Genomic DNA, 20,056 nt, shown 5'->3' with positions numbered 1-20,056 from the left:
TGAGTTTTTTGTGGTGAGGTGGATGGACCTCGAATCTGTCATACAGAGTGAAGTAAGTCAGAAAGAGAAAAACAAATACCGTATGCTAACACATGTATATGGAATTTTAAAAAGTGGTACTGATGAACCCAGTGGCTGGGCAGGAATAAAGATGCAGATGTAGAGAATGGACTTGAGGGCACAGGGGGGGATGGGGAAGCTGGGATGAAGTGAGAGAGTAGCATTGACTTATATACACTACCAAATGTAAAATGGATAGCTAGTGGGAAGCAGCAGCATAGCACAGGGAGATCAGCTTGGTGCTTTGTGACAACCTAGAGGGATGGGATAGGAAGAGTGGGAGGGAGGCTTAAGAGGGTGGGGATATGGGGATATATGTATACATATAGCTGATTCACTTTTTGTACAGCAGAAACTAATACAACATTGTAAAACATTTATACTCCAATAAGGATGTGAAAAAAAAAAGATTCACAGATTACAGATTCTGTAAGAGCCACACAGTTTATCTAAGCCAGTGCATGTAAATCTTCTTTTAAAGCAGCAGAACCTTTCATCAAACAAAATTTTATGCTCTAATAAGCATAAGAAAGAACTTAGCGTTAGGAAAATGCAAATTAAACCACCTTGACATACCACTACACACTCACCAACAGCTAAACCTGACTGACAGTACCGAGTGTTGGCAAGAATGTGAAGCAACTGGAACTCTTGTGCACTCCTGAAGGGAAGGAAAAATGGTGCAGCCACTTTGGAAAACAGTCTGATGGTTTCTTATAAAGTTAAACATATACTTACCATATGTAGTAGGCAGAATTTTAAGACGGTCCCATGACCTTTGCTCCCAGATGTTACTCCTGTGATTAGGTTACATTATATGGCAAAAGGGAGATTGTTTGGGTGGGTCCAATCTAATTACACGAGTCCTTTTTTTTTTTTTTTTTTTTTTTTTGCGATACGCGGGCCTCTCACTGTTGTGGCCTCTCCCGTGGCGGAGCACAGGCTCCGGACGCGCAGGCTCAGCAGCCATGGCTCACGGGCCCAGCCCCTCCGCGGCATGTGGGATCTTCCCGGACCGGGGCACGAACCCGTGTCTCCTGCATCGGCAGGCGGACTCTCAACCACTGCGCCACCAGGTAAGCCCACACGAGTCCTTTAAAAGCAGAGTTTTCTCTGGCTGGTAGCAGAAGAAGAACCAGAGAGACTGGAAGTGTGAAAAGGACTCAACATGCATTGCTGGTTTGAAGATGCAAGGGCTGTGTGAGAAAGAATGTGGGCAACCTTAAAGATCTGAAAGAGCCCCACTCCACCCCCCTACAATGGGAGGAAGAAGTGGATTCTTTCCCAGCTCTCCCAAATAAGCACCCAGCATGACCAATACCTTGATTTCAGCCTTGTGAAATGCTACACAAAGAATCTGGTCAAGCCCACCCAGACTTCTGACATAGAGAACTGTCAGGTAATAAATGGGTGTTGTGTTAAGGCATTACATTTGTGATACGTAGTTACACAGCATTTGAAAACTAATATGTCATTTGACCCAGAAATCCCACTCCTAGGTATTTACCCAAGAGAAATAAAAGCGGATACTCACACAAAGACTTGTATTTCAGTCTTTATTCATGATAGCCAAAAATCTGGAAGTCCCAAATATCTATCAGTAGGTGACTGGATCAACAAATTGTGGTATAGCCACATAATGGGCTACTACTCACCAGTAAAAAGAAATGAAGTACTGATAACACACAGCAATATAAATGAATCTCAAAAGCATTAAGCTAAGTGAAAGAAGACAGACACATAAGACCACATATTGTATGATTTCATTTATTTGGAATTCTAGAAATGGTAAAACTATAGTGCCAGAAAGTAGATCAGTGTTTGCCAAGGGTCAGGAATGGAGAGAGGGGACTGACTACACAGGGGCACAAGGGAACTTTTTGTGGTGATGGAAATCTATACGTGATTGTGGTGGTATTTAAAAAACTGTATATGTTTGTCAAAACTCATCTAGTTGTACACTTAAAATCAGTGAATTTTATTGCATGTAAGTTTTATCTCAATAAAACTGATTTTTAAAATGTAAAAAAAAAAGGTCTGTATTAATTCAACAGGTACAATAATCATAGCTGCCATTTATCGTGTGCCTTCATTATCCCATTTTCTCTTCACAACAGCCCTATAAGAGAGGGGGTCTATCTTTTTACAGATGAGGGAACTGAGATCTAGAGAAGTTCAAAATTTGCCCAAGTTTACCAGCTGGTAAATGGAGAAACCTGGATTTGGTCCAGGATATTTATGTTTCCAAAGTCCTTGTCGTTTTTAGTTCCAACTCGTTCATTCAACACATATTGGCTGGGGATCTGTGTGCATAATGTAAGAATAAGACCCTGAGAAATTTAAAAGGTAGGAAGGACAGGTCCCCTTGTAGTTCTGCTTGAGGAGACAGAACACCTATCAAGAATAGCCAGTAAGAACAGGGCTACTACTGGAAAATAACAGAGCCACGAGTCACCGGAATTCCCTTGTTTAAGATCCAGAGACTCCTAGGTCTCTTACTTCTCAACCTAAGTTCAGTTCCTCTAAAACAAAAGGACATATTAAACAATTTGTCCCTACTCTACAATAGTTGACATGGAGTTTTATTGAGTTTTACTTACTTTGAGTGACCCCTAAGATCTTACCTATTGAATCTTAATGAAGAATGATGAAGGAAACAGTATTGCTAGGAATATTCTGTGAGCATCCAAGTGAACCTGGGGATATGCTGAATTCATCTGTCTTTAAAAGAGACAGCAAAACCCATCTCCTAGGAGCTGTCCGCAGAAGGACAAGTTAGGATGGCTGGGGACACGGCCTTTGTGTGTACTCTAGTTTACACTCTAATGTGTGGTAGATACTTTCCCTCAAGTATTTTTATGCATTTTGTTAACTTCCCCTGCCTTTTGCCATTTTGTCTGTTTTGAGTGAGGGGCTTTGAGAAAATTGAGTGAAAATAAGGGAAGGACCCGCTATGGACCGGGGCGGAGGAATGGGAGGCCGTTCGCTGAGCTGCAGAGGGCTCTGGGCCCTGTCACCCTACCTGAAGCTAACTTTTCTGATCTCCAAAACAAGCAAGTTGAACCAAATGCTCACTCAAATCCCATCAAACATCAACATTTGGATTCTCTGGAGGCTGAAGGACTAGCTGATGACCAAGGACTACTGACACTCATTTTTAGAGGCACAATTTCTGGAAGTGGCTCAGAGATACCGCTCCTCCTATTCTGCCCAGGAAACTGAGGCAGTGAATTAGGGCCAGTCTCTCCCCCCGTATCAACTGCTGCCACGTTCCGATCCATGGTAAGTCGGCCACCGTCTGTTCTAAACAACCAGAAAAGCAGTTCTGGCAGCAGGGTAGGAAAACAAGTGTCAGGATGACTAACCACAGCCTCAGAGAAGCAGAAGGTGGCTTTTGACAGATAAAACTGAATTATAATTTTGAGATATTAGATGCCTTTTTGTTCATGCCCTGATCCAGAAAGAGATTGAAACCTTTCTCCCCAGCTGTAGAGACATCAGTCAACTTGCACTTAAAAGGATATTGATATTAGAGGTCAGGAACACATTATGTCCTTATCTAACAATCAGTCCCAGTTCTGGTACGATATTCTGCCATCAGAGCAAGAAGCCAGCGTTCTCCCATCAAGCACACCCAGAAGAGCACTGCGGGTGTTACTTAGAATTATTAACTTCCTCTACCTTTATTGTTTTGTCGCTCTGAAATGGGGGGTTTCAAGAAAATTGGGCAAAAGCATTCTTAGACCATTTTAGCTCTGCTTCCATCCTGAATATTCCTCTGAGACAAGTCTCTGGTTATTTCCCAAATGTGGAGCCCACTTCCTCAAAATGCAATGTCAGGGACTCCCATTTAAAGTTACCAGGGTAGGGTTGCCAGATTAAATACAGGACAGTATTAGTAAGTCTCAAGTTTTGGGATACAAATACAGTATAAGTATATCCTAAGTATTGCAGGGCATACTTATACTAGAAAGTATTTGTCTGAAATTCAAATTAAGCTGTACTTCCTGTATTTTTATTTGCTAAATCAGTCAACCCCATACATGATGGGTAAGGCAAGTTACACATGAGTGACATGGGGCTAAAAGCAAGTGCTGCAGGCTGTGGCACTGGGATACATGTCCCACAGGGCATTTACATCCAATTTTTAAAAACCACTTTTGGGTTTTTTGTGAGGCGACAAAACATGTCTGCAGCTTGATTTGGCCTGTGGACCACCAATTTCCAATCTTGGCTTGTTGGAGAGCTCTGAATATCAGAATATCTGAATATCAGGAAATGTTCCTTACACCCAGTCAAAATCCGCTCCCTGTAACTGTCAGCCCTCAATCCTAGTTCTGCCTTCCATCTAGTTCTTCATTCCCAAGATAACCCTTTAGATATTTGAAGCTCCCTCCCTGTTTGCCTCCATGCTCTCATTTCTAGGCTGAACAATTCCTAGTCCTTCCATTGTTTCTCTCTGGACATGGTTGGCTCCCAGTCTCCTCAACACACTGGTGCCTCTCTTCTGTGCTGATCGCAGATTGGCTTTTCCCCGCTGTCTTGGCCACAGTCTGATCAGTGCAGACTACATCTGGAGGGTCGTGTTAGTTCTTTCACCCTCCTTTCTCAGATCTATACTGTCCTTGACCAAGCTCAGCTCTCCTTGTGCCCTCCTACCAGCCCTGATATGAGCCTGATCACACTTCCCTAAGAACTGGCATTTCAGCTCAAGGGCTAGAGAGTTCCTTTCCCCACTGAAGAGTTAGAAATGGGTTCAAATCCTGCCACTTTCACATGTTAGAGAAGTCACATAATCTAATATATATAATGTCAATTTCCTTATTTGTAAAATATAACACTTTGTGGGCATTAAAATGAGATAATATATGAAAAATACAGAGCATATATTATTTGTAGTAGTTATATTCTGTGAATATAGAATCCTGTGTGAATCCTGAACAGCAAATACAGTACTGAACTAGTTTTTCCTAAAGGAAATATAGGGCTGGGTTCCTGAGAGCCTCTGGTCACAACATTCTTGTCAACTAATCGATACATAACCTTTTGTTGATGTGTATTTCTGTTCAGAGACACCTTATTTAATATACATTGTTGATTCATTAACCTTCAACTCATAGCTAACTCATACCTGAAGGAAGACTATATAACACACATTTTCTCTGTAAGGCACAACGCAGCCTTCTTGTGCTTGGGAACACTGGACAGCACTTTAGCACTGCCTTTGTGGGTTATTTTATACAATGAAATCACGAACCAAAGGAAAATAATGCAGAAAACATAGCACTAAACACTGCAAAAAGGACTCTTGTTTACAGTATGAGAGCTGAAACAAGAAGGCAGAGAGTTTATTCTACCTCAACTGGGAACGTGCATACTGTGCGACAAATTTTTTGCTGCTGTGCTCATGTCCAGGAATGACCTCAAAAGCACCATGAGCAGCGATGTGGGAATTACAAATAAATTTCAGTGAGTGGGCGAATTCACAAATACAGAATCTGTGAATGACGAAGATACACTGCACTTCCCACCATGGCCAACATGCTGGTACCATCTCCTAGACCTTAAGTACCTCTGTTACCAAGTTGCTCTGTTTTCTGGTTTTTGTTATTTTACTTGTTTAGCTTTTTCATACCTCTTTCTAATGCCCCAGTTGTTTTCAGAAAAGCGTCGCGGCATTTTTGGCAGATGCTTCATAGTCGGGCAGAAATACATCAGAATCACCCAACCCATCTTGCTGCCTTGAAAAAGAGCCACCTTCCACGGGAGGCTGGTTTCCCTTAGTTCTTCCATCTGCCTCCCTCCTGGGTCCCAGTCCTAGGGCCAGCAGGGTCGCCCCGAGACCTCACACACACACACACACACACCCTGTTTTCTCACTTCATCTCAGCCTCTCTTATTTGGGGTCGCTTAGGCAACAGAGGGCAGTGAATCACCAAGCTTTCTTTTCAGCCCTTTGCCTGATTAGCCTTTGGTACACCTGGAGAGAAGGATCCCTTCTATTCAGGGGAAACCACTCTGCCCACAGGCACCTCCCACCTCCGCCTGCCTCTTCACTCAAGCCTCAAACTTCAGAATAAGGGAATTGTATACCTGGAGGGGCTGGGGGCCCTCCCTTACACTGTAACAATGGGGTGAGATGGGCTTACTAACCCCAGTTTACAGACAAGGAACTCGGGCTCAGAGAGGCTGGACAACTTGTCCAAGGTCGCTGGTTCCAAAGTTCTGGTTCTTTCCACTGTACCATGCAGCTTCTGCTTCTCAGCCTTCACGACACAGAACCAGGATACCTTGTCAGTCATAACATGAGCTATTTCTTTTTAAAGAGCTTTATTGAGATACAATCCTCATACCATACAATTAACTGGTTTAAAATGTACAGCTCAGTGGTTTTTAGTATATTCACAGATATGTGCAACCATCTCCACAGTCAGTTTTAGAGCATTTTTGTCACCTCAGAAAGAAACCCTGCATCCTTTAGGGATCACTGCTATTGGCCCTCAGCACTGAGTGATCACCAGTCTACTTTCTGTATCTATGTATTTGCCTATTCTGGACATTCTACGTAAGATATCATATAATATGTGGTCTTTTGTGACCGGCTTCTTTCACTTAAAACCAAATGTTTTCAAGATTCAGCCATGTTGTAGCATGTACCCATGCTTCATTCCTTTTGATGGCCAAATAATATTCCATTGTGTAGATATTCCACATTTTGTTTATCCATTCCCCAGTTGATGAACTTTTGAACAGTATTGCTATAAACGTTGGTGTGCAAGTTATTATGTGGACACATAGTTTCATTTCTCTTGAGTACGTACCTAGCAGTGCAATTGCTGGGAGCATATGAGCTATTTCTTCTCAAATGCTGGAAGCCTGTGGGGACTTGAAGCCACACAGACCTTGGTTCAATTCTAGCTCTGCTACTTTCTAGCTGTAGGATTTCAGGCAAACACACCTCTCTCTTAGGCTTAGCCTCCTCATATGTAAGAGAGAGATAATTACACCCACTTCTCAGTAGTTTTGCTGGCACTAGATGAGATAGTAAGGGGGAAATTCTTTGTCCAGGGAACGACGCAAAGGAGCAGGTACTCAATAGAGGCAGCTATTCTAAAATCTCTCCAAATATGGAATCCCTGCAGAAGGAGGCTTAAGAGGAGCCACTGATGCTGAAAAGGTTGGGAACAGTGGGCTGGTGGTCTCTTCAGCCCCTCCCCACTTTAATGACCGGTGACTTACGTGTCTGTGAGTGGCTATGAGATGGTGTCTGGGGAGCAGGTGGAGGGGAGGAGGGCTTGGTGGAGCGAGGTGGGGTCGGGAGAGCAGAGAGCTCCGTGCCTCGGAGGGGGAGGGGAGCAGCTACTTGCACAGAAAGGGGAACATGATCTCTCTCACTTCATTTCTGCCAGGCCTTGTGCTGCCCCCTCGGTCTTCTCTTATCTCCGCTAAACGATCGCATTTCCTTTCACTTGGGCGAAATGGGTTCCCGTTTCCCCGGCATCCACGTGGCCCTTTGTGAGTCAGCAGCCGCCGGGGCTCAGCACCCTGGTTGAGTGGTTCCGGAATTGATGAGCTCCGAGGGAAAGGCTGCCAGCACTTTGTCCCCTGGGAGCGCGGTGGGCAGAGATTTGTTCCCATTGTCCCCGCCCCGCCTCCCTGAATAGGCCGCATTAGCCGGCGCGCTGACTGGGGCCGGACAAGGGGGTCCCGGCTGGGGTGCTGACCTCGGCGCTTCTCAGCACACCCGCATGCTATGCCGAGCTCACGGGGAAGCCGATGACCCTGGCTTGGCGGGTCCTGCAGGATCCAGCACTCAGGACAGCGAGAGAAATCTTTAGATAGTGTTCCGGTGAGCTGGGGAGGCGAAGGGGGCTTCCCGCAGGTTGGTTATAAACTAGAAACAAAAGTATCTCGACCACTAACAAGCTCCGGGGGCCTCCTCTAAAGGCCGGGGGTCCTTGCATTGGGGAGGGAGTCGCTTTTCACACCACGCTGCTGGCTGTGTCTCACAGCCGTTCAGCAGCAGCTGCTATAGGCGCTATGTAGGTAGGTGCTAGTCCAGAGTTTACAGGGCTCTTTCACATGCAATCCCACACGTGCCCCTAACCACGGTTATGTGAGAAAAAGAAGACAGTTATTGTTATTCCCATTTTACATATGAATAAACTGAGTCCCTGAAGGGCTGTGTGACTGTGGGGGTCATTACAGACTTCTTGGGCTCCCATAGTCAACAGCAGCCCTTTGGTGTGACAGGTTCATGCCAAAAGTCTCTCCCATGATATGACAATTTTGAAAAAGTCCTTTCTCTCATTTTTATCACACGTAGAACACATAGTTTCAGAGTAGGTGGCTCCTGTGATTTCATGTAATGTTAGTGAAATCCAAGTGAGCATGGGAGTGCTGGGCTGGGGAGGAATGCGCGAGGGTCTATGAGTGTGCATCAGAAAGACAAATAGAAGCACTTTCTGTTTATCCATTGTTTTGTGTTCTCGTCCTCCTTTCTGCCCTCCATTTTTCTGGTTTCTAGTTGGGCCCTGCCACAAAAGAACGACACATCTGGCAGGTCGGTCAAGCAAAACGGAGGTTTGATGCCTTATGCTTCAGATATACTCCCTTTTAAGCAAATCCAATTCATTAAAAGTTTCAAATGTGCAAAACAAATAAATCAGGAAGAATATAAACTTTAAAGTGACTACCTATGGGAGTCTTTAAAAAATTCACATTTAAAATTTCAGCAAAAATTCAATGTTCACAGAACCCTTACTATCAAAGAATGTGTGTAAGTGAGAATCTATTGGGTGGTAGAAGTTGAGGTACCCAGACTTATCAAAGGAGATGCTCTCAGCCATGACAGTCTCGTGCTATTCTTACACCCTGGAAAGAGGACCCTTTCCCTGCCTCGGGGCCCGTGTTTAGGAGGATTCTACATATCACAAACTCCAAAATATAGAATGTTTTCTGTCTTTCTGTCTAAATCTCTGTCTCCTGCTGTCTCTGTCTCTGTCCATCTGTCTTCCTCTGGTTTGATAACCAATTGAATGAAGGGGAATTACAGGAGAGGGTCACTTGGGCTGCAATGGACCCCCTAGACCAAGAAAAAGGGAGAAAACCACAGCCTCTGTCCTGGGAAACCAGAGAAAGAGAGTCGGATTAATTTACTTATTTGGGGGTTAGCTTCATTAAATTCACCCTTTTTAAAAGTATTTGGTTTGATGAGTTTTGACAAATGTATGCAGCTGTGAAACCACCAACACAATCAAGACATAGAACGCTTTCATCACCCACTCAAATTCCCTTATGTCCCATTGCAGCTAATCCCCTCTGCCCTTCCTGCTCTGGCAACCACTGATCTGTCTTCTCTCCCCATAGCTCCTCTTTTCTAGAATGTCATAAAGGTGGAACCATGCAGTATGCAGCCTTCTGTGCCTGGCTTATTTTACTTAACATAAAATGCTTTTGAGATACATCTAAGTTGTTGCATGTAGTGGTTTTTTTCTTTTAATTACTGAGTGGTGTTCTATTGTATGGATGTACCACATTTTGTTTTACTGTTTACCAGTTGAAGGAAATTGGGTTGCTTCCAGAAGGCCTGCTTTGTTGACAGTCACTTCAAATCACCCAGAGTAGGTATATAGCCAGAGACGTTTCCACACGATAACTATGCTCTTTCCCTTCTCTCTACTCGGGTGATGTAGTTCGGGGAGGTGCTTAGAATTGCCTGGAAATCCTGAGTCAGCAAAATGACACGCAGGGAGGGGAATCTGCTTGCCTCAGCTCCCTGGGAGACCTTGACTGTGTCCATCCGTTTCAGTCCCGAGGGTCTAGTCACCAGTTGGGAGTCCTGGGCCCAGGTCCAGCTTCTGCCCCATCCTGGCTCACAGGCTCACAGGTGGCTGGGCTGACCCAGGGAAGAACTCACCTCCTTTAGCCTCTGGGATGCAAGGGTGGTGCTTGGGAATAGGTTGCGAGGCCCAACTAGGAAAGCAGGCCCGTTGGGGGAACAGCTTCGCTTAGAGTCTACATGTTTAGCCAGCTGGTGTATGGGGTGTATGGACCTCCGTTTGCACTCTTGCTCCAGGCCTGCTCCTGCTGGTAGCTGGGGAGGCCGGCTGGGAGCCTCTTCCCACACTCCCGCAAGCAAACGGCACCGGTGGCCCTCTAGCGGTTCAGACGAATAAATTCTGTGTCTAAAATCACCTGCTCTGCCCCCAGAGTGTAGCTGGTGTGCTGGGAGGATCTTACCTCATTGTTCCATCTGGTCCCCTGACTGACGGCAGCTGTCAGGCCAGGAGAAAACAACCCGTGCTTGGCAGTCCTCCCCGGCGTCCCCGATCCGCTCCCTCTCCAACCCCCTCACAGTAGCTGTTTCCTCCTTGCCACCTTGCGCCCTACCACACACCCCAGCCTCTGCAGATACCTCCACCTCCTACTCAGTGGGGAAAAGAAACACCACAGGGCCAGGTTTGCCCGACCTCCTCCCTGCTCCCTGCACGTTTCTTCCTGTCTCTACCTCAGGGGCCCCTGACATTTTGTTCTGGGTCCTCTTCCCTCTTGACTCTCCGACGGATTCACCTTCCCCTCTCTCTCCACATAAATGACTCCCACGTCTACGTCTGCAGATCCACAGGCCCCAGCCACCGTCGTGTCCTCACCTCCTCCCATCTCCACGCGGTCACAGAATCCTGTCCAGTTTACCTTCTGTGGATTCCTTGAAGCCTCCCTGTCTGCCAGCACCCCCGCCCCCCTGTGCCTCTGCTCGTGTTCTCAGCGTATCCTCCCGCAGGCCTCCAGCCTTCTCTCACTCCTCACCAATCCAGAAGCCTTCCTGTGTTCAGAGTGTTCTTTCTAAATCACAGCTGTGATTGTGTCACTTCCTTGATTTAAACCCTTCTAGTTGATTTCTCAGGTTTGGAGTGTTCTGAACAAAATCCAGATTTCCCAGACCATGACACACGTCCCTGCTGAGGCAGCACCCTGTGCCTCGGGCCTGGGGGTGCAGTTGTGCAGCGTGTGCACGGAGCCATGCAGCCAAGAGGGGGGTGCCCACACGCAGGTGGAGAAGGGGGCATGGGGAGGCCCCAGGCTCACAGAGGGGCTCACAGGCCTCAGCTCCTTCAGCTCCTCCAACTCCCTCACCCCCAACTCTAATCCCCTGCACTCGCGGTGAACCGCTGATAATGCTTCAAAGGCAGCAGGCTGTTTCCTGCCAGGAGTAATCCTCCCTACCTTTTTTCCCCCGTGAGTCTCCTCCTCATCCTTGCTATCAGCTCAGATGTCTCCTGGTGGGGAAGTTGTGGGGAGGAGAGGGTCTCCTCTGACGACAACGCCTCTTCCCATAACACTACACACTCTCTTCCAGCGAGCTCCCGCAGCTCTCCATCTTTGCCACTACCCCAGTCCTCGGTATCCTCAGTCGTCATTGTCTCTCCACGTTTCTCTTCCTCTTTAGACCATGAACTCCTTGAGGTCAAAGGCTGTGTCTTGTCCAGGGCAGATGTTTGTGGTTACATGGACGTTTATTGTGCACCTACTAAGCCTGTTCCATCACTGCAGCAGTCCTCAGCCAGAAATGCTAAATGAGAAGTTATAGGTGAGGAAGCTAAAGCTCAGAGGGATGGAGTAACTGGCCCAGTATCACAGAGACACAAGCGACAGAGCCCAGATTCAAACCCGGGCTGCCCATTCTCTTTCTGCTCTACCCACTTCCTTACCAGGCAAGATACCATAGCTTCCAGTTTTGAGCCACAGACAGGGGCCATGAGCCTCCACCTGTGCTGATTCCAGCTGCTACTTTAACTCAGCACTGATCTGTCACTGCTGCTGGCAATGCCCTCTTGCAAAGGGAAGCCCCAGTCAGGCACAGGCAGAGCTGGGTTCTTCAAATGTTTTCATCAGCTCTGTGGAGTTGTGGGCTGGCTTGTTTCTAGTGGACAGAGTTTTGTTTTTTTTCCTGCCGTTGTATAAACACTGATGTAGACTTGCCTGTTTCTAAACAAAAAATGGTTGATATTTTAATAAACTTAAATATGATTTAAAAAATCATCTAAAGCGGTGATAGCATGAGATGAAAAGCCCCCGGGGCGCTATTAGCAATTTGGCATTTCCATTTCCGATGGGAATATTAATGGCATTCTAGAAACAGTCATTATGATTAAGACATTGCAACTGTAGAAACTTAGAAGTGTGAAATGCAGCATAGGAATAAATGCCAATACCCCACCCGGGCCAGTTGTGTATGTCAGTTTCATTGGCTCCCCCTTCACAACTAAAGTTCTAACCTCATTGCAAGGAACACCAAGAGGTTTCCTAAGATCAAAGACTATCTGAGCTGCTGGGGATGCTAGAGCACCTAGTCCAGAAGAGGTAACTGTGGGCCAGAGAGCATGCATGCCTTGCCCAAGGTCACCAAGTTCATCAGGGGCACAGCCAGGAGTAGGATCCAGGTCTTTCTCCCCAGACCAGCACTCTCTGTCTTATACCATGCTGCCCCTATGTGCCCGTCACTGAGCTGCAGTTTTCCCCTCTGTAAAATGATGCCTTAGTCAGTTTGGGCTGCTGTAACAAATTACCTTAGACTGGGTAGCCTAAACAGCAAACATTTATTTCTCACAGTTCTGGAGGCTGGGAAGTCCAAGGTCAAGGCATGGGCAGATTTGGTTTCTGGTGAGAGCCCACTTCCTGGGATGCAGACAGCCATCTTTTTGTGTCCTCACAGGCAGAGAGCAGAAAGGAAGTCTCTGTTCCTGTTCTTGAGGGCTCTGCCCTCACAACCTAATTTTTTGTTTTATAGTTTATCCTGACAGATATTTTATATCTGTCTATATCTATATCTATATATTTATTATTTTATATTTATTTATTTATTTATCTATGTATTTATTTATATTTATTTTGGCTGCACTGGGCCTTAGCTGCGGCACATGGGATCTTCGCTGCAGCATGCAGGATCTTTTTCTGGTTGCAGCATGTGGGCTTCTTAGTTGCCGCATGCGGACTCTTAGTTGCGGCATGTGGGATCTAGTTCCCTGACCAGGGATTGAACCCGGGCCCTCTGCTTTGGGAGCACAGAGTCTTACCCACTGGACCACAAGGGAAGTCCCCTGACAGATAATTTTAATAATATTTTAAGCCTTGACCCAATTGAAATCTGAGTAATTTGTATATGCAATAGGTAATTAAACGTTTCTAGGTTTTAACAAGACTTTGTATAACTCTTGGAAAAAGAGCCTGGTGTCTTTGGAGACACAGTGATGCGAAACGTTTTTTTTTTCCAGTTATATATATTTTTTCAGATTATTTTCCATTATAGGTTATTACAAGATATTGAATATAGTTCCCTGTGCTGTACAGTAAATCCTTATTGCTTCTCTATATTATGGATAGTAGTTTGTATCTGTTAATCCCATATTCCTAATTTATCTCTCCCCCCTTTCTTTTCCCTTTGGTAACCATAAGTTTGTTTTCTATGTCTGTCAGTCTGTTCCTGTTTTGTGTATAGATTCATTTGTATTACTTTTTAGACTCCACATATAAGTGATATCATATAATATTTGTCTTTCTCTGCCCGACTTACTTCACTAAGTATAGTAATCTCTAGGTTCATCCATGTTGCTGCAAATGGCAATATTTCATTTCTTTTTATGCCAGAGTAATATTCCATTGTATATATATATATATATATATATATATATATATATATATATATATATATACCACATCTTCTTTATCCATTCTGTTGATGGACATCTAAGTTTCTTCCGTGTCTTGGCTATTGTAAATAGTGCTACTGTGAACATTGGGGTGCATGTATCTTTTCAAGTTAGAGTTTCTGTCTTTTCCAAATATAATCAGGAGTGGGATTGCTGGATCATATGGTAGCTCTAGTTTTAGTTTTTTAAGGAGCCTCCATATTATTTTCCATAGTGGCTGCACCAGTTTACGTTCCCACCAACAGTGTAGGAGGGTTCCCTTTTCTCCACACCCTCTCTAGCATCTGTTATTTGTAGGCTTTTTGATGATGGCCATTCTGACCGGTGTGAGGTGATACCTCATTGTCATTTTGATTTGCATTTCTCTAATAATTAGTGATGTTGGGTCCCTTTTCATGTTGGCCATCTGTATGCCTTCTTTGGAGAAATGTGTATTTAGGTCTTCTGCCCATTTTTTGCTTGGGTTGTTTGGTTTTTTGATATTGAATCTTCATAAACTAATTATGTCCTAAAGGCCCCACCTCCGAATGCCACCACACTGGGGATTAAGCATCAATATGTGAATTTGCAGGGGGCACACAAATGTTCAGTCCATAGCAAATGGACATTTAAAATAATTCTTAGATTTCAGGGTTGTGAGGATTAAATGGGATAGTGTATGTGAGTTGCTTTGTAAATTGCAGGTATAACACAAATGCTGGGAGGCAGTGGAGAGGAAACGCATGCGTTTTAGAGACCAGCCTGGTTGGAATCCTTGCTTCCCATCTGCTTCTTTAAGCCCCAATTCCTATAAAATAGGATGATCCCATCTCCTGCATAAAGCTGTTATGAGATTTAAATGAGATATTTCATGTAATTTATACTTCTCTGTCAAAATATTAACTACTAAATTCTCTGTCAAAGATAAAGAATATTAATTATCTGTGTTTCATACGCTGCCCACCTTTTGAAGGGAGCACTGAAATCAGGCATTTGGGAATATTGCTAGAAATAGAAGAATGTTGGTTTTAACAGGAATTGGCCCAAATTAAACACATAGAGACTTTCCTTATCCAAGAGTGCCTACCATTTCCATTTCCAAGGTGTCAGTGAAACCAGCTTAGTGGAGAACAGGCAGAAATGACTTCCCATGAGGTTGACAAGATGTGTAGGGCTGCCTGTCAGAATGAAGGCCTGTTGCTTCAGTGTTCAGAGGACTTGGCTGTGCTATTTACGGGAGCCTTATTTGCTTATGTAAAGGAAACCCTCAAGGCTGCCATATTTACAGCTAGAGCAGATTAGCCCCTCAGGGCTGCCGTGTGAAGGGGAAGGGACTGCTAACCCTCTAGTTAGCTTTTCTCCTCCGCTGTAATGGAGGATGGTATCAGTAAGAGATGCTCGACCAGATTTCACATTTTTTCCAACTTGTTTTTAGGCCCACGGTGTCCTGCTTTCCTGTTCTTAATCCCTTTAAAAAAATTTTTTTAAACTTTTTAAGATGGTGCACGTGTGCAAAAGCTGCACACAGTACAGAATGGGGTTCCGTCTCCTCTCAGCCCTCCTCTACCCTGACACCCCACCCTCCCTGCCAGAGGGCAACCACCAATGCCGTATTCTCATCTCTCTCTTCAGGGATATGCTTTTCATTCTGTTCTATTTATTCAATTAAGAAATACTCATGGAGGCCTTTTCCCCGGGAGCGTGGCCCGCGGCGGCCGCGGGGCGCCGCCTTCGGCTGGGCGGCTTCCGATGGGACCGGTGCTCGGCAGGGGTCTGCCTGGCCCCCGACCAACGGAGCCCGCGGCCTGCGGCCCGGAGGAGCGGGCGGAGGGGACTGCCGGCGAGGGGCGCCCGAGTCAGGCACCGCAGATCATACTGGTCCCAAGTCTGACATCAATATGCTGGTTTCACTTCTGAGGCAAGAAAATGGCAAGAGACATTTGTGTCATTGAGGTTCCTCCAGAAACGAAATATACAGATAACTTTGTAATTGGTAGTGGAACTTCCACTCGACACGTACATGCCATGGCCGACTACATTGTGAAAATGTATACAAACACCTGAAATGTAAAAGTGAGCCTCATGTTAACATCGAAGGAAGGACACTGATGACTGGCTCTTTGTGGACTTTGGCAGCATGGTGATTCATTGGATGCTTCCAGAAACCAGAGAAACCTATGAATTAGAGAAATTATGGACCCTGCGTTCTTATGATGACCAGTTAGCTCAGATAGCACCTGAGACCTTACCTGAAGACTTCATCCGTGGAATAGAAGATGACACTTCATCTCTGGCTCCTGTGGAGTTTAAATGGGAATAAAATGACATGGACTGTTTTAGTCAAAAAAAAAAAAAAAAAAAAAAAAAAAGAAAGAAAGCAAAGAAATCCTCACTGAGTGCCTGTTCTAGGTATTGGGGATAGAGCAGTGACTAAAAAAGAAGTAGAAAATTCTGTCCTTAAAGAGCTTACATTCAGATGGTACTTCCATTTACCTTTGTATGTGCATTCTATGCTTTTATACCGTGTCCACCCCTGCTTCAGTACATCAATCATTGTCTGTTTTACACACTTTTCTGTACCTTGCTTTTTTCACTTAATCCTGCTTCTAGGAGGTTAATAATAAAGGCGATGTTTAAATCTAGCACAGAAGCCTTTTTGTTTGGATCAGCCTTGGCCAGAAGAAAGGTAAAGCCCGCAAATGACTCCTGGCCAGACAGGTAGGAAGGAAGGGCTGGCATTGCAGTCTTTTGGGGGACAGCCTTGGTAACCAGGTCCAGATTCCCAAAGGATAGTTAATGTTGGATTAATCAGGGCCTTTTATGTTCTCAGTGTCAAAAATCCAACTCAAACTGGCTTAAACAAAAAAGGGGATCTATTGGCTCTCAAAGGTGGTAAGGCCTCAGGGGCAGCTCCCAGAGCAGGAAGAGGACAAAAGAAACAGCTCAAGAGTCCAAGATTGGGCTTCCCTGGTGGCGCAGTTGTTGAGAGTCCGCCTGCCGATGCAGGGGACGCGGGTTCGTGCCCCGGTCCGGGAAGATCCCACATGCCGCGGAGCGGCTGGGCCCGTGAGCCGTGGCCACTGAGCCTGCGCGTCCGGAGCCTGCGCTCCGCAGCGGGAGAGGCCACAGCGGTGAGAGGCCCGCGTACCGCAAAAAAAAAAAAAAAAAAAAAAAAGAGTCCAAGATTATGTCTAACTTTCCGTCTGTCCCCCTTTGCCGCGTGTCTGGTTTGGTGGGCATGTTGGCCTCCATCTGTCCTCAGGAAGCAGCCACTTTGCATCTTGGGGGGGAACAAAGGTACTACAGGTCAGGCAAGGACACCCATTGGTCAGGACAGGGTCACATGCTTACCTTTTTGTCCAGGGGGATGGTGTCTGTTACCAGGAGAAGGGGCATGGGTACATTCTCAAAACAGATAGCAACAGTTCCTAAGCCCTGCTTGATGGGACTTCTGCAGTCACTCTTCCGGGAAGCATCCTTGCCAGTCTAATGTTTCTTGGGCCAAATGGCATGCCTAAAACTTAAGTTAGAATGAAAATTTCCAGAGCTATTTTAGAGAGCTTTATACAACTTTTGTTTTGCTGCACTGACAAATCATTCTTTCACTGATTCATTCATTCATCCAACATTAATAAGCACTTACCATATGCCAGGTGCTGTTCTGGGCTTCTGAAGATACCTTGACACATGAAAGATACCTGGTCCCTGGTCTGGAAAAAGACTCAGTCCCTGTCTTGAAAGCCTGAGGAAAGGAAGTGGGCAAAGGGCTTCTGAGATGTTTACCTGACACAGGCCGTGTACAGCAGGTTGTGTACAGATGCTGCAGGGACGGGGGCACAGCTTACTCTACCTCCGGGGAGACTTCAGAGAAGAGGGGTGCACACAAGCAGAGCCTTTGAGGGGTGAGGGAGTGGCTTAAGATATTTATTAGGATGCTTTGGGAGACAAAAAATAGAAAGCAAATTTAGCTAACTCCAGTTTAAAGAAAAAAAAAAAAAGCATCATACGATTATAGCGGCATTCTGGAAATCCCAGAATCAAGACCTGGAGAATCAAAGGCAACCCAGGCAGCAGCGCTCTCTCTGTGTCTCTTTACTTCTCTCTGTCTTTATTTGTCTGTCTGTCAGTCTGTCTCTCTCCCAACCACTCCTCCCCACAGGCCCGCTTTCCCTCCTCTCAGTCCACATGTGGGAGCGTGGCAGGTGGAGGGAAAGGGTGAAGGCTGTCGAGTGGGAGAATAGGATGGGGAGGTAGACGAAGGCTAATGGAAAAGCCTAGAGTTCCACGTCGGGACCGGAACCTCACGGAGGCCAGGCCAGGCACGTGAGCCTTCCCAGGAAGCAGAGGGAGGTCAGCCATGGCAAAGGGAGGGCCAGTTATTCCAAAGGAGCAAGAAGAGAAAATGCCTGACCTCCAAGAGGGAGGATTCCTGCCAGAGGGGCCACCTGGCAGAAGAAATGTCCCAGAGAGCTAAGGGAGGTGGACGACCTCACACCAGAAGGATAAAAAAGAGAAAAAGGCCTGCATCCCTCTCCAGAGAGTGTACTAGTCACAAGCCAGTGAATCTTGCTCAGAATGAAGTGCAACAGAAAAGAAGAAGAAAGTCCTTTCAATATGAGTTTTACACCCACACTGCCTTGTTCTCGCAGAAGCCCTAGGCCCTGTGGGCACTGGAGTCAAAGGTTAACGGGAAGAGCTTCTTCAGTGGTCCCTCAGCACTGCCATGTGGGAGTGGACTCACCATCATCACAGTCCCAGCTCCCAGGTGGCTGCAAACCGTGTGCACAGCAATGTTTAGTGACAAAGAAAGAAACTTGCCTCTTCTCTGGATGCAATAAGCAAGTGGCCTGCAGAAGGATATGATAGGAGGGTACACCTCTGAGGCCCCTTCCACAGGGATGTCACCAATCCCTCAATTTGTTTACCTGTGGCCTGGACTCTGAAAATCACTAACATCACACACACACACTTCAGCCCTTACTAGATGATTTTCTGTATGGGCAGAGCAAACCCACAAGTTCACGAAGTCCAGAATACTCCCAGCAGCCACTGCTGCTATCCATTCCTACTTGAATGTTGGGGCAGGAAAAATGCTTCTCCACCCTCCAGATTATTCCAATCTTAAAGGTCAACTGGGTGTTCATACTATATTTTATTTAGATATTAAGTGGTTTTGTTTTTGCTTTGCAAGTGTTCCTCCCATCTCTATTTGACTGGAGCATGGACTGGGTAGCATGGGGCAGAGGGGGTAGGATGTAAGACTGCCCATTTCAAGAGGCTCTGAAACTATCCCACTCTCCCTTGTGGTGTGTCTCCAGATGGGTGGTGGTCTCATTTTATTTCTTCTAATTGTTCCACTCATTTCCCCCCATCCTACCTCATCCCTTTGGCCCAGGGCAACCAAGTTTCTGATAATATAAGAAAGATGCTGCATCTAGAAATAGCAGGCTGTGGGATTGGGGGCCTTTAAAATATGATGCATTCAGTACACATGTTCGGTTATTCCTTTCTTCACGGTTGGGCTTTGAAGGGCAACGCTGACACCTGGAGTCCAGCTCTCCAGACATTGTGTGCAGGGACAAATCGGACAAATCAGACAAACTCAATACTTATGGAAGGTCATTTCTGAGCATCTGGAAGAGGGATCTGGGTTCAGATCCAGCTAAAAATGATAGTTTGTATTTCCTGAGCTCAGACTATGAGCTAAGCGCTTTTCATTGATCATGTCACCTAATCCTTGCACATTGAACCTGATAAATGGGGGTTATTACCCCATTAATAGGCGAGCCAACTGATGTTTAGAGCAATTTACAAGTCACCCAAAGTCACACACTTTGTAAGTGACAAAGCCAGAATTCAAATCCAAGCAGTTTGAATTCAGAACCAATACTTCACATGGTCTTACCACTTAGCTGTGTGTTTGGGGAAAATAACTTGACTAAGCTTCAATTTCCTTAACTAAAAATATAATAACAGTACCTACATTCGGTGTTATTGAGAACATTCCATGGGATAAGGAGTTTGGAGCAGCCAGCACACAGGGATCAATGAGTGGCAGCAGTTATTATGTGATGATTTGTAAGGGACAAGAATCCCAGATCCACCCTGGATAGTTTCCTTGAACCGTGTGCTGGCATCCAGGGCTGTGCTGTCCTCAGCCTTCAGATCTCTCCAGGGGAGGGTGGCTCAGGATGGACCTTGACCCACAAAGCCTCCAACAGTGAGAAGGAGGTCCTCTTTGGGTGCAGCGTAAAGCCCCTAGTTCAGCCGGGTGATGGGATGCGCCTGCCTCTGGCTCTTCCCAGCCA

General features: G+C 45.8%; 1 pseudogene; it reads left to right on the top strand.

The window, feature by feature from the left end:
- The first annotated feature begins 15,426 nt into the window (after positions 1–15,426).
- LOC131756824 (mitochondrial assembly of ribosomal large subunit protein 1 pseudogene) lies at positions 15,427–16,068 on the top strand (annotated as a pseudogene).
- Positions 16,069–20,056: the final 3,988 nt, after the last annotated feature.

Source organism: Kogia breviceps, chromosome 5, assembly GCF_026419965.1.
Source record: "Kogia breviceps isolate mKogBre1 chromosome 5, mKogBre1 haplotype 1, whole genome shotgun sequence".
NCBI lineage: Eukaryota > Metazoa > Chordata > Mammalia > Artiodactyla > Physeteridae > Kogia > Kogia breviceps.
The sequence above is the reverse complement of the archived record's forward strand: the minus strand, read 5'-3'. Positions and strand labels throughout refer to the sequence as shown.